Source organism: Ptychodera flava, chromosome 5 (genome assembly GCF_041260155.1).
Source record: "Ptychodera flava strain L36383 chromosome 5, AS_Pfla_20210202, whole genome shotgun sequence".
Classification (NCBI taxonomy): Eukaryota; Metazoa; Hemichordata; class Enteropneusta; family Ptychoderidae; genus Ptychodera; species Ptychodera flava.
Window position 1 is genome coordinate 29,401,516 of NC_091932.1, and position 12,661 is coordinate 29,414,176.

A 12,661-nucleotide genomic window follows, 5' to 3' on the forward strand; every position below is an offset into this window, starting at 1 on the left:
AATGTCAAACAGGATGAAGCGATTTGTCAACATAGATTCGACGTCCGGTCAATGCTAAGGGGTGGACCATTTGATATCCTGGGGGCCTGGAAGATTTTTGGGCGGCATTATTTTTTTCCACATGTTTCACTGAGGTAAAACTGAAGAAAATGACTTTGGCGATCTACTTCATTCTACCTTAAAACCTTCAAGCGAATGTGATAAGTTTGCAAAAAAGCAAATCTGATCAAACGATCATTGTCGATCAAATCAAAAAATGTCATTCTTCGTCTTTACAAGCAACATGTAAGACCACAGCTGGAACATGTAGTACAAGCTTGGTCACCATGGCTACAAAAGGACGTAAAAATCTTAGCAAGGCAAATAATACCTAAACTCCAACATTACAATTATCAAAATAGACTTAAACAGCTTGGTTTAATAACACTCGAACAAAGAAGAATTCGCGGCGTAATAATTCAACTCTAGAATTAGTTATCAAAGGTCATGACCACTGTAACCTTTCACTTGAGTTAGCAGCCGACCTCGAGAACTTTAGGACACTGTCCCAAACTTCATAAACTAACCGTTACACTTCACACAAGAAAGTGCTTTTTTTCAGCAAGAGTTGTGGATACCTGGAATAAATTACCAGCCGATGTCATTAATGCAGAAAGTGTGACCTCCTTCAAGAGCAGCTACGACCGCCTACTACAAGTTTGAACTTTCACAGAGGGATTCTAATATACTTTCCCACACCCAAACTGAACAAAAAAGTACGTAAAGGCCTTTCGTTTACAGGACTGATCACTGGTTTATTTTTTGTTTCAAGTTAAAATGGACGAATTAACCAAATTTTTGGCAAACCTAAAAGACCAATTAACTAGGATAGGCCTCAACACTTTCCGATTGTTCCGTCTGCCATACTCTCTGAGTCGGAGTAACCAAGTCAATCTACCGACTGAATCTCTCTCTTTTCAAGTCCCGATTGCTCGCAATGACCATGCCTTCAAGTTGCCATGCAATAGACATCAAATCAGGTCCAATAATCGTTATCATTCAAGGTTACTAAGAAATTTACCAGGTCCAAGGAACATATTGAAAATGACAAAGGCAATGGGGGTCATCTTTAACCACAAAATAGTGGTGGTACAAGGTGTCCAGAATGGGTAAGCATACCCTGCCAGCTAGCCGCACCCGTCAAGATTGACCCAAAGCAACAAATCCATTGTTATTTGGTGAATTCACCAAATTACTTTTGTGAGTCAAAATTTGGTATGCTGTCACTCATCATTTGAGTAACAGACAGGTCATATTTTGATACAACATCTCCGTATCTACCGTAGAACCTCTTAAATGATTTCACTAATCTACTTTCTGAGAATCCTTGCCTCACTAACTTTTGAGCTAATAGGCTGTGTCTAACTCGAAAGTCTTCATATAAATTGCATGCTCTACTGTATCTAAGGAGTTGTGAAATATACACACCATAAGCTGGAGATGATGGTATATTGCTCAACAAAAAGGGAAAGTTTATGATTTCAAAATTGAAATCGTCTCTTTTGTCATACAGCTTAGTATATAGTGTATTTTGTCTAATTTCAAACAATACGTCTAGGTATGAAGCCGAGTCCACACTTTCAGTTGTTTCTTTTATTTCTAAATCATCTGGGTAGATGTGGTGTAGATAATTGGATATACCAGGATTGTTTAAACTGATGAGATCATCGATATATCTGTGGGTGTTGTTAAATCGCTTGGCAATCCTTTTACACCCAGATTTCTGAAGTGATTGTATGAACTCTGCTTCATACGAATACAAAAATAAGTCTGCAAGAAGTGGAGCGCAGTTTGTGCCCATGGGAATGCCCATGGTTTGCCTGAATGTCATACCAGCAAACTTGATAAATATGTTCACTGCCAATTTTTCTGGTTTACCGGCCAGCTAAATTCAAGCCAAAAATAAACCGGCTTGTTTGTCAGTAAACGGATTGTTTTGAGTTGTGAATTTTGGCTCATATTTGGCTTTCTGGCATGCCAAGTCTGGTTTCTGTGCATGCCAGTTTGGGTTTTGATACGGCATATATACATGCCAAGTAGAGATCACTTCAGCTTGCCAGTAAGCCAGTTAGCACTGAACAATGGTTTACAGGCAATCCACTCTTATCTGAACTAGGCTTGCTAGCAAGCCATGTTTTAGATACTGTGGCTTGCCATATACCAGATAATGCTGAACAGTGGCTTATTTGTAAACCAATACCACACTTCTCTGGCTCAACAGTAAGCCAATTCTGGTTCCATCTGGTTTGAAGATAAGCCAATATTACTGCAATGTGGCTTACCAAACAAACCAATTTCTGACTAATTATGGTTTACATGCAAGCCACTATAAGGATTCCTCTGGTTTACCAACAAGCCATTACAAGCTGGCTTGCAGACATGCCACTCTAGGGCTTTCGTATGGCTTGCTGACAAACCAGTTCAATATTAGCCATATTGCCGGGGGGGGGGTGGGGGGGTGGGAGGGTAGGGTGGGGAGGGATAATTATTTCTGACCATCCTTCAAACTCAAATTGGATTTCTTCAAATTTTGCAGACACAGGGGAGGATTATCATACCATGGAATGGCCTATTGGGTCCTCTAGGTGATGGAGCTACACAAAACAGGACTGTAAAATATCTGAAACACAAACAACACCTGAAATAGTTAGAAATCCTGCATGCAAGCTACATTAAAAAACAACAACAACAATCATCAAAATTAATTTCAGATAAACATTTATTGCAATTTACAAGAAATGAAACATTAATTGTTGCAACATAATTAAATCTAATACTTACAAGGGTATACTCCCTGAAAATGACATTCTTATGAATGCTACTTGTAAGATCATACTGATAACATAATTTGATGTTATAAAGTTAACCTCATGCATCTGATGCAAAATTGCTAGCTCACCAGGAAATCCCCTGCGCATTACAGACCACTCAAAATGTCAGCACATTTAGTTCACATCCCAGTTTTGTCAAGCCTGAAGTACTCTACAAATTGACAAGTTCCTTTCAGACATCTGATGTAATTAAACTTTGAAACCCTAGATAACTAAGCAAACCCAGCTAACATTGTCTCTTTCCATGCTGCAGAATATTACACCTTCAAGAAACAACACAAACTGCTTGCTCCTTCATAGACGAGCATACCTAAACAGGGCTGCTGCTTTGCATCTCTTCCTCGGAGTTTTCCAGTATCCTGGAATATAAAAGATGTAAACATTTAAAATTTGAGGCACAAGATTAGATCATGGTAAAACACTCAGTGCCAAGCTACTAGTACAATGAGGGCAAGGCCTATCTACTGGTATGTTTAGGGAATTTGTGCAAGTATATTGGAATGTTCATTGGCAGCATTCTAAATTACAGTCATGTTCTTAAACACATATTTGACTGAAGGTACACTATTATCAAGTCTTTCTTGGTGCACCAATAATCTGACATGACTACTCAGGGTAAAGTCTCTTAGCATGAAAAAGATAGCTCTTACAAGTTATTGTCAATGTCATAGGCCTTGCTGCATCACTGCACTGGCAAAAATGTGTAAAACTATGGTTTGAATGTCATGATAATGAATTTCAAATCCAGAATATCAAAATGAATATATTACAAGGCAAGATATATTAGAGTCACAGTGCAATGTGCTTTTGAGACTTGCAAAGAAGTTGGAAAGACTTTGAGAAAGCATTTTATCACTCTGGCTATGCAACAGCAATCATTGATGATATACTTCACATGTATATAGTTTGAAATAAGTAAATGAGGCTCCATTAACTGTAACTTTTGGCTACTTCTTCAGTATTTCACTACTGTTTATCATCTACAGTTTCTTGGCCTACTTTCCTCAGCATACTAAAACTGCCAAGTATTATGTTTGTAAACACAGCCTGTATTTTTATCATTTTTATAATTGACAAATGAATTCTTGTCCACCCCTAAATGAAATTTCAACAATAACAATGCTACATGTACATACAGTACTGAGTAGCTAAACATTGAGGATTTCATCATGCTTCAATGACTTGAATGGGAAACTGCAGTTGATAAGCAGAACAAAAATGCTGGCAGAAAGCCCCCAAGTTGTAGCTAATTGAGATCAGAACAACAGAACTAAGCCATAATCTACCAAGTAAACATATGATTCATGTGAATGAGGGTATGGTTGATGGTCACATCAGCCTTTTATCTTGAAATAAATTGACAAACGCATATTTGGCATGGCCATGTCCTTGTACAACATCCTAGCACAGCTTTGACACTCTGTGTACCACCCATGTACCTGACAACACTGTAGCAGGTGTAATTTTATACACATCCCTGATATATGAATGTGTGCTGTAGGTATGTGGCATGCCTAGCACTATATGCATGTACCAGAAGTGCTGATCACCTCCCTGTACCAGGACCTGTGTTCAGCATTTGAGGCACAGTGATGAAACACATCCACATACCAGCTGTGAAATTTTCAGCCCCTTTTTACCCTTGTCACATAAAAGCTTACCTCCCTGTACCAGCCTTATTGTAAACACACGGTGCAATTGTGCCTATGCAGACATTCATGTACAAGTTATGTTGCAATTTGCCTATTACAGAACTGTACACATTGCTTCCACAAGGTTGATTTGGAAGCAAATTTTGAAGCTCATTTTTTCAAACCCATGTTACATGTACTATTTGCAAAACTATTGTACAGGACTGTTGACACACTAGGTACATGGATGTGAAATGCAGCTGTGCTACTTATTTTTCTGACTATACTATACTGAGGATATTATTTTAATAGCTGGTAGTCTCTGTAGCTTCTCAGAGCTGGTACAGGTATGTGCACATCCCTGAACCAGCCCTCAGAATGTAACAAGGGCTGTGAGAGATTTCCAGTGTAGGGTTACACGGACATCGTTCTACTGAATCTGACAGAAATTATAAATCCAGCATGATGAAATTCCATCAGCTGTAGCCTTGGCAATTTCCAAGTAGTTTTGTTGTGTGTATATACTGCAGTTTCTTGTTCTACTTCTTAAGGCATAATGAATGTCTAACATACATTATCAACCCAGTTCATATGTGTACAGCATGGTTATTGTTAAAAATCTAATTTCAGTCTGGAATAGAATTCATTTGTCAACAATAACAATGGTTGTTAAGCATGTACACAGTACATTGTCAAGCAGAACACTGGTATTCAAGAGACTGTTATATAGCTATCAAAACTGCAGTTTGTACACACAACAATGAAGATTGAAAATTGCTAAAACTTACAGCAAATGTCAGAGCAAACTAGTCAAGGCACATTATGTGCCTTGACTAGTTTGTACTGAATCACAGTAACAATTTTTTTCAACAAGAAATACTTACGTCACAACTGTTACCATTTTTCCAACTGCAGTTTTTCCACCAAAGACACTCTTGAGAACCAAAAATGTTTGATGCCTGTTTAAAAATAAGGAAATGGCTAATTATGTTTTGATACACCAGACTAAGATTCAATATCATAAACGAGGTGCAAGCAAGTGGCTCCCCTCATATGATTGATTTCTAACAATAAAATGTTTAAACATGTCTGTCTGTTGTGTGACCACGACAAAGATAATATGTCACAGATATGTAATAACAGCTGAAATTTAAACAAAACCCAAAGTATTAGTGTAATATGTGGAAAGATGAGGAACATTCATGCCTGATGTAATTATTATCAATGCACATAACGATACTTGATCACCTTTTATAGCCGCTCTTTGAATTCCATATCTGAGGGCAGAGTCTTCATTCTGCTTACACATTGTACTCAGAGAATCCATTGTTAATTTGTTGAGCTGAAGGCATTTTCTGTATCAAGTATGTTATGTCCTGGACAATCTGTTGAAAAAGAAACAAATAGTTATCTATTACCAGTAAGTGGAAGTCAATAGTCACATTTGTACAGGAAGTTATTTGCTGAAAATGAATCAGTTTAAAATTTACCCATCTTGAGTGACAAGATGGCTCACAAAATTGTGTAAGCAATGTTAAAGGACCCAAGTTCAAATCATACTGTGGAAACATAAATTTGCCTTGAATAACAGAATCAACCATTACATCTTTTTGGCCAAAGGATTTGTGAGGTATGTGTCTGTATTAAATCATCTAAGTTGCCAGTTTGAGGTTATATTATCAACATAAACAAGAAATATCATCCATGAAACAGTATGTTTGTTATTGAAAGAATGGCGTGACGATACCTGCAAATAAGCTGTGGCAAGTCAGTTTGCCTGAAAATCATACAGAAAGGTAGCGTGAAACAAATGTGCAGTTTTACTCACTTTTTCTTGTAAAATGGGCATCTCTTTACTGTGGCAATAGCTCTTGTTGCAGCTATTTGTTGGTGTCTCCGTCCTATACAATAATGACAAAGGGTTATTAAATGCAATTTTCCTGTGAACTGATGGATGACAAAATTTAAATGATTGCATCTTTCCGTTCAGGATGGACAACGGCAAGGAGTTATTAAATGCACAGCAGACTACGGACGACATACACCGGACGACGCATCCATGATCCACCTCTCAGAATAGCCCTGCGTACAGGTCTGTGTGTTCCCAGCGTTATAACTTATCCGTCACAGCCCTGCAACGGTCTATGGACATACATGTAACTGGGGTCTCTGCAGTCCGGATGAGGACTGCAACGAAAACGCTGTCTTTTTGGCCGAAATTCTGCTCTATCGGGGCAAAATCCTTTCCCTGCCTACCTTAACCTCCTTACTGACCCACGGAAAGATGCGATTAACTTCTCCTAACATCCAAAACCGCTCGTTTTCTGAAACATAACGTACTCGACAAGTTGTTTACCCACGGGGATCGCCATTTTGAATCTCGCTGCAACAACCCCAGTTATGCATAGACCGTTGCAGGGCTAGCTAGTGGTGGAGGCCGTATAACGCCGGGAACACACATACCTGTACTCAAGGCTACTCTTAGAAAAGCTCCTCGTCGCCGACCCGCTGACACAGTGGAGCTAAGAAAACACATTTGATTATTCACCCAGCACGGACGATTTCGGGGAAACACATTCATTCGCGGTCGTGAATTGCTGCGAAAACGAGCCCTGCCACTCCTGACGTGTTCTGCTGGGAGTGGGGGCTGCGATGTGAGAACTGCAATATCGCACAGGATAGTATTACACATGCACTATGCCGATGCGCACGGAATTTCGAACGGCGCGAATTTGAACGCCAATTTTCGATCTTTACAGAAATAATTTCCATAGACTTGGTCCAAAGTCCATTAAGCATCTATCCATCGGAAGATGTCTAGGTATTCCTCAAGTTACCTACTTTTAACGGGTTTTTCCAACTGTAACCGGCGATCGCCTTGAAGTCGACCGCCATCTTGAATTTTAGCTGCATGACCCATGACGTCATGCAAGTCTCGCACGTTCCCGTTCTAGTTTATTTGCATTCAGACGTAAACAGACAACACGTGCGCTCGACCATCGTCTTTCACACTTCGCATTGTCTTCAACGTTGTACGTATTTTCGCAAAAAAACCCCGGAAATGTAAATATTGTAAATAAAAGGAAATAAAAGAAAAGAAATTGGGAATGAGTTGTGTTTTTGCACTTTTTTATATTTCATTTTTTTTAATTTGGAAGGGGGAGGGGGCTTGACATGCATATTATGAAAGAGTCTTTGTTTTATAAATAAACATAATTGTATAAAATAGTTGTATAAAAATAATTGTATAATGCAGGCGCACATAACATTACCGTACCAAGATCCACTGCAATTTGCTTACCGCCAACACAGGAGTACGGAAGACGCAGTTCTCTGTCTTCTACATACCCTCACACAACACCTTGATACTTCCAATGCATCTGTTCGAATTTTATTTGTGGACTTCTCAAATGCATTTAATACTATTTCACCAAACTTATTAATCAGAAAATTGAAAAAGATGTCAGTAAACAGGCAGTTAATTTATTGGGTTGCAGATTTTTTGGTCGCTGTGCGATTGACAAATACGGCTGCTCAAGGCTCGGTTATATACCGTCATTATTTCCATATTACATCGACTGTACCCCTGATAAGCGGTTACAAATTTACTGACGACAAGTTTTAATTGGCCTCATTACAGCAGATCAGGACACAATCTATAAGCAAGAAGTAGACAGATTGGTTACATGGTGTGATGATAATAACTTAAGCTTGTTTTGAATGTAAAGAAAACAAAAGAAATGATAATTGATTTCAGGAAAAACAAAATCAGTCCAGCTCTGTTAAAAATCAAAGGTGAGGAGGTTGAAGGGTAAATAGTTATAGATATCTTGGGATCCTTCTTACAAACATGGTTTCTGGGATGACCATGTGAATATGTTAAACCGTAAATGTCGGCAAAGATTGTATTTTCTGCGTAAGTTGCATAGATTTGGTGTATCCGGGAACATTTTGCATATGTTTTACAGATCAACGGTTGAGTCAATCATCTGTTATTGTATTTCTTGCTGGGGCGGTAGTATTTCCTCTTCTAATAAAGTTCAGATAAATCGTATCATCAAAGCTGCTAGGAATATTCTAGGCGTACAATTGTATAGTTTTGATGACTTGTATATGAAATCAGTGAAAAACAAATCTACAACTATATTGTCTGACAAAACGCATCAACTGAATAGTAATTTCACTAAAATGAGGTCTGGTACCAGATACTATTCAGTAAAGGTGCCGCACAAACAGGTTTAGAAATACTTTTGTACCCTCAGCAGTGAGAATTCTAAACCAATTTTCTAACAGGTGAAAAAAACAAAAAAACAAACTCATTAATGGCTACTGTTAGAATTATTTAAATTGTATTGTTGTTGATCAGCAAGTGCTTTGTCTGTTATTTGGAACTGTGCTTTTTAATCTGTGTGATCTCTTTGTATTTTATCTATTGTGGAATATTTCTTAACACCACAACACATTTCAATTTTTTATATTGGATTAATAAAGGATATAATAATAATAAGTGGTCCTTCATTTGAAATTTAGTAAGGAGTTAGGGTGTTGGTTCAGTTCAAGTTCAGAAACATTATGGAGGTCAAATGTATGAACTGTGGAGAAGTCTTTGAGGAGAGAGCAAAAGGTTACAGACGAGTCTCCATTGGAAGGCAGATTCATAAAACAGAAAATGTGAAAGATGTAAAGGAAAATAAGGGCAACTCCACACATCAGCTCTACCAAGTTTGTTTAATATTACGATATGGTAAATAAAAGGATCATTGCATTTTTTTTGTGTTACATGTGATGGAGACATCATGATCTATAATGTAAAATTTCTCTGGGGAATTTAACATAATTTGCATGATGGATAATAGTTGGACAAGTTTAGTGTCATTCAACAATTTATTTTATTTATAAACTTATTACATATTTTATTCACAATTTTGAAGTTAAAAGTAATTTGCTTTCTATTCATTCACTGTTTACCACGCAAAAATTCGCATAACGTAGCCGACAATGCTGAGACAGCAATACTAGTCAGCGCACGTGTTGTTTGTTGATATCTGAATGCAAATGAAGTAGGAACGGGAACTTGCGAGACTTGCATGACGTCATGGGTCAAGCAGCTTTAAATTCAAGATGGCGGTCATTCAAGGCGATCGTCGGTCTTACTGCGAAAAATCCATTAGGAGGAGAGAAAAATTACAAATACCGAGTAATTATTGAGCGGGTAGGTTATATGGACACCGGACAAGGTCCTTATTGAAAAGTTATGTCACATTTGTGTCTTTGAAAATTTCTGGCGAAGGCCGTATCCTGTGCGATATTTGCGTATTACACATCGTAGCCCTACCACTCCAATGACCAAGCTACCCGAGTGGCAGAGGCTACGGATTCGCAGCAAGGTCGTGAAAAAGCCATACAAACACGAAAACATACGAAAGGAACAAGCACACATCAGTTCAGCCTGATAAAATGAAATTGAAGGCTAATTTGTTACATCCTTGGCAATGATCATTGATAATGTCAATGAGTAGCAAGCAGTGCTATCAATATTTTCGCTGGTGCACCCGTCCATGGTGTAGCGGTATGTCGAAGACAATGGCGAATAGTTGTGACAAGGAAATTTTCACTTTTTCCGACAATATTCAAACGCATGTATGTTACTAAAAAATGGTTCAAGCTAATCGATATGCTTAGAGGAAAAAACAAGCCCGGTTTAAATCAATAACTTTGCAAATCTTCCACGGAATATGCAAAAACAAACTTACGTTTGATTTGTGGATGTTCATTCCAAGACGTCGGTTGCAACTTGCATCTGATCATGACCCGTGAATAGCTATCGTTGAGGTACATAACCAGTTCTTGCTTGCGAAGTAATTCTTCATCGGTGACGGAAGCCATTACTGTCGACTTGTGCCGGAGTACGGAATCGTAAGCGCTGATACGATCGTCAATAACGCCTCGGCTACGATGCGAAGGCCAGTGGAATTCGGAATTTTTGGCGCGCAGTGCAGTATCTGTGCCACACAGGAATTAATACGCAACTGCCTAAAGTGAAGGGATGGGGATTCCACTAGCCAGCGGTCCCTTTAAGAGTACGATCAATCAACAAGTACTATGATTCTTACATATGTCACGGATATATAATGTCTATAACGAAGTTTAAACATTGGCTTGGTGAATCATTTTGTAAAATTGAACTATTTTAAAGTGTAATGTTACAAAGGTGAACGACGGTCAAAGGTTAAGGACTTCCTCCTTGTAGGTTGTTTGGTAATTTGAACGACCGTCTGAATATCAGTTGCGTTTGCTGCTATGGCTTGTGTATACTTTTGGCACATTCAGGGGCATAGAACATCCATTTTAAACATGTCCTTAATAATAAAATGCGTCAGACTTGTCCCAGGATCAAGGCTGTGGCCTGGCAAAAATTACGGATATGCCTACAATCCGGGCCTACAGAGAATAGCATTGATCGCGATTTCAGGTTTGCTACACGCGCGCATTCGGCCAAAGTTTGTTGTTGCATGCGTGACTCACGGTTGTGGTAGCATTAGTCTGAGCCATGAATTATTTTGGTTTTTACTTTCGTCGTTGTCTTGGAAAATGTTGACAATCCGACGTATAGGCCCTACATTTATTTTTGCATGTCATTTGAGATCAACGCTCTTTATTGTCAATTAGGCTAATTCCTTCTTTTTGTTTGATATTTAGGGCCTATGTGCCCACAGACTTGAAGCAAGTCCATGTCTTTTGTTCAATTGAAAACTTCACAAAATCGTATCGCCCAAAATTAAAGCTAATCAATCTGTTGCACCGAATGCGCATGGTCCTCATTATCGTGCGAAAGGCCTGTCAAGTCGTGACGTGATGTAAAATTCTGGTTTAGAAATTAACCAGTGACTGATGATGACAATGGCTTGAAAAAGGCCGATTAATTTCATAAACTTGAATGGTTTATACTCAAACCATGCCCACAAAGTTGCCACTTGTGGTTGGCTTAAAGATGAGCCAATGAATTTGTCGGTATATAAACAAACCCAACGATGCCAGTGGCTCAAATTTAAACCGATAAATTATATTGTCACGGGCTTAAAAAGAAGCCATTCGGCTTAAATTTATACCATGACGGGCTTGATAATAAGCCACCAATGTATTGGTATGAATACACGCCATCTATACTCTGTGTGGTGGCGTGACTTCAAACCTTAAAAACCTTCGTGGATTCGGGCAAAACCGAAATATTTCAACTGGTTCACCCGCAAGCCACCTACAAACCAAGTGGTTATATTTCAAGCCAGAATAATTGCAGTTTTGTCAATTAGGAAATATAGCATTTGAATCACTTCAACATCACTGTATTTGATTTGGCATCGCTGTTGGTTGGCGAAATAGCCCAAGTTGCGCTTGATGGCAATGTATTTATACCTACGACTACCATTCTTGTAAAAGAAGGCTTTCTTCACGAGAGATGATAGCCTGTCTTTAAGTTTGTTATGTGGGATGGTTGTGTACAACGTTGAAAAATCAAATGTGTGGATGAATTGTACATGTTTTTGTTATTTTGTAAAATATGTAACAATTCTTTTGAGTTCTTTAATATCCACATTTGATTGACCCCACTAGTTTCAAAGGTTTCCTCTTCTTTAACTTCGATTATTTCCCTGCTTTTATCCATTTTTTATCGTGACGACAAAACCACAACAGGCAAAGCCACAACAAACAGCGAGAACGTGATGCCCTGGCGTGAGGCTTAGAGTATCGACAGGGGTAAATGTGTAGAAAGTACTGTTTTACGTCACCGCATGGTCCATTAGTGAAATCTGACTGCCGTAAAGGAGTATTTCATCACACAAGTTAAAAGCCACGACTTGTTTTGCGACAAAATAGCGCCACCAACGACGAAATTTTGAAAGGAAAGTTTGTATTTTCTCCAAAAACCTAGATGCGGGGCGGACGCAAAACAAAGAATTACTTACTTTGGCCTAATCAGCTGGAACACAATACTTGTACATATATTTACCATTTACCATCTAACTATAACATGTGGGAAAACAAAACATTTTTAGCGAGTGATGAATGAACCGCACTTTGGTTCCAAAACACCATTGGGGAGCCGTCATTATTTATGGCCGAGGGGAGGGGGGCATCGGAGAAATTTCAGCGGAAACTCCA

The 12,661-nt window shown here is 38.6% G+C and overlaps 1 long non-coding RNA gene across 1 annotated transcript; it reads right to left on the reverse strand.

Annotated features, from left to right (window-relative positions):
* Nucleotides 1-3,080: 3,080 nt before the first annotated feature.
* LOC139133456 (uncharacterized) lies at nucleotides 3,081-10,682 on the reverse strand. Its single transcript, XR_011552596.1, has 5 exons — nucleotides 10,255-10,682; nucleotides 6,330-6,402; nucleotides 5,750-5,886; nucleotides 5,386-5,460; nucleotides 3,081-3,229 (listed from the first exon to the last, which is right to left on the reverse strand). It is a non-coding gene; the product is annotated as an uncharacterized lncRNA (long non-coding RNA).
* Nucleotides 10,683-12,661: the final 1,979 nt, after the last annotated feature.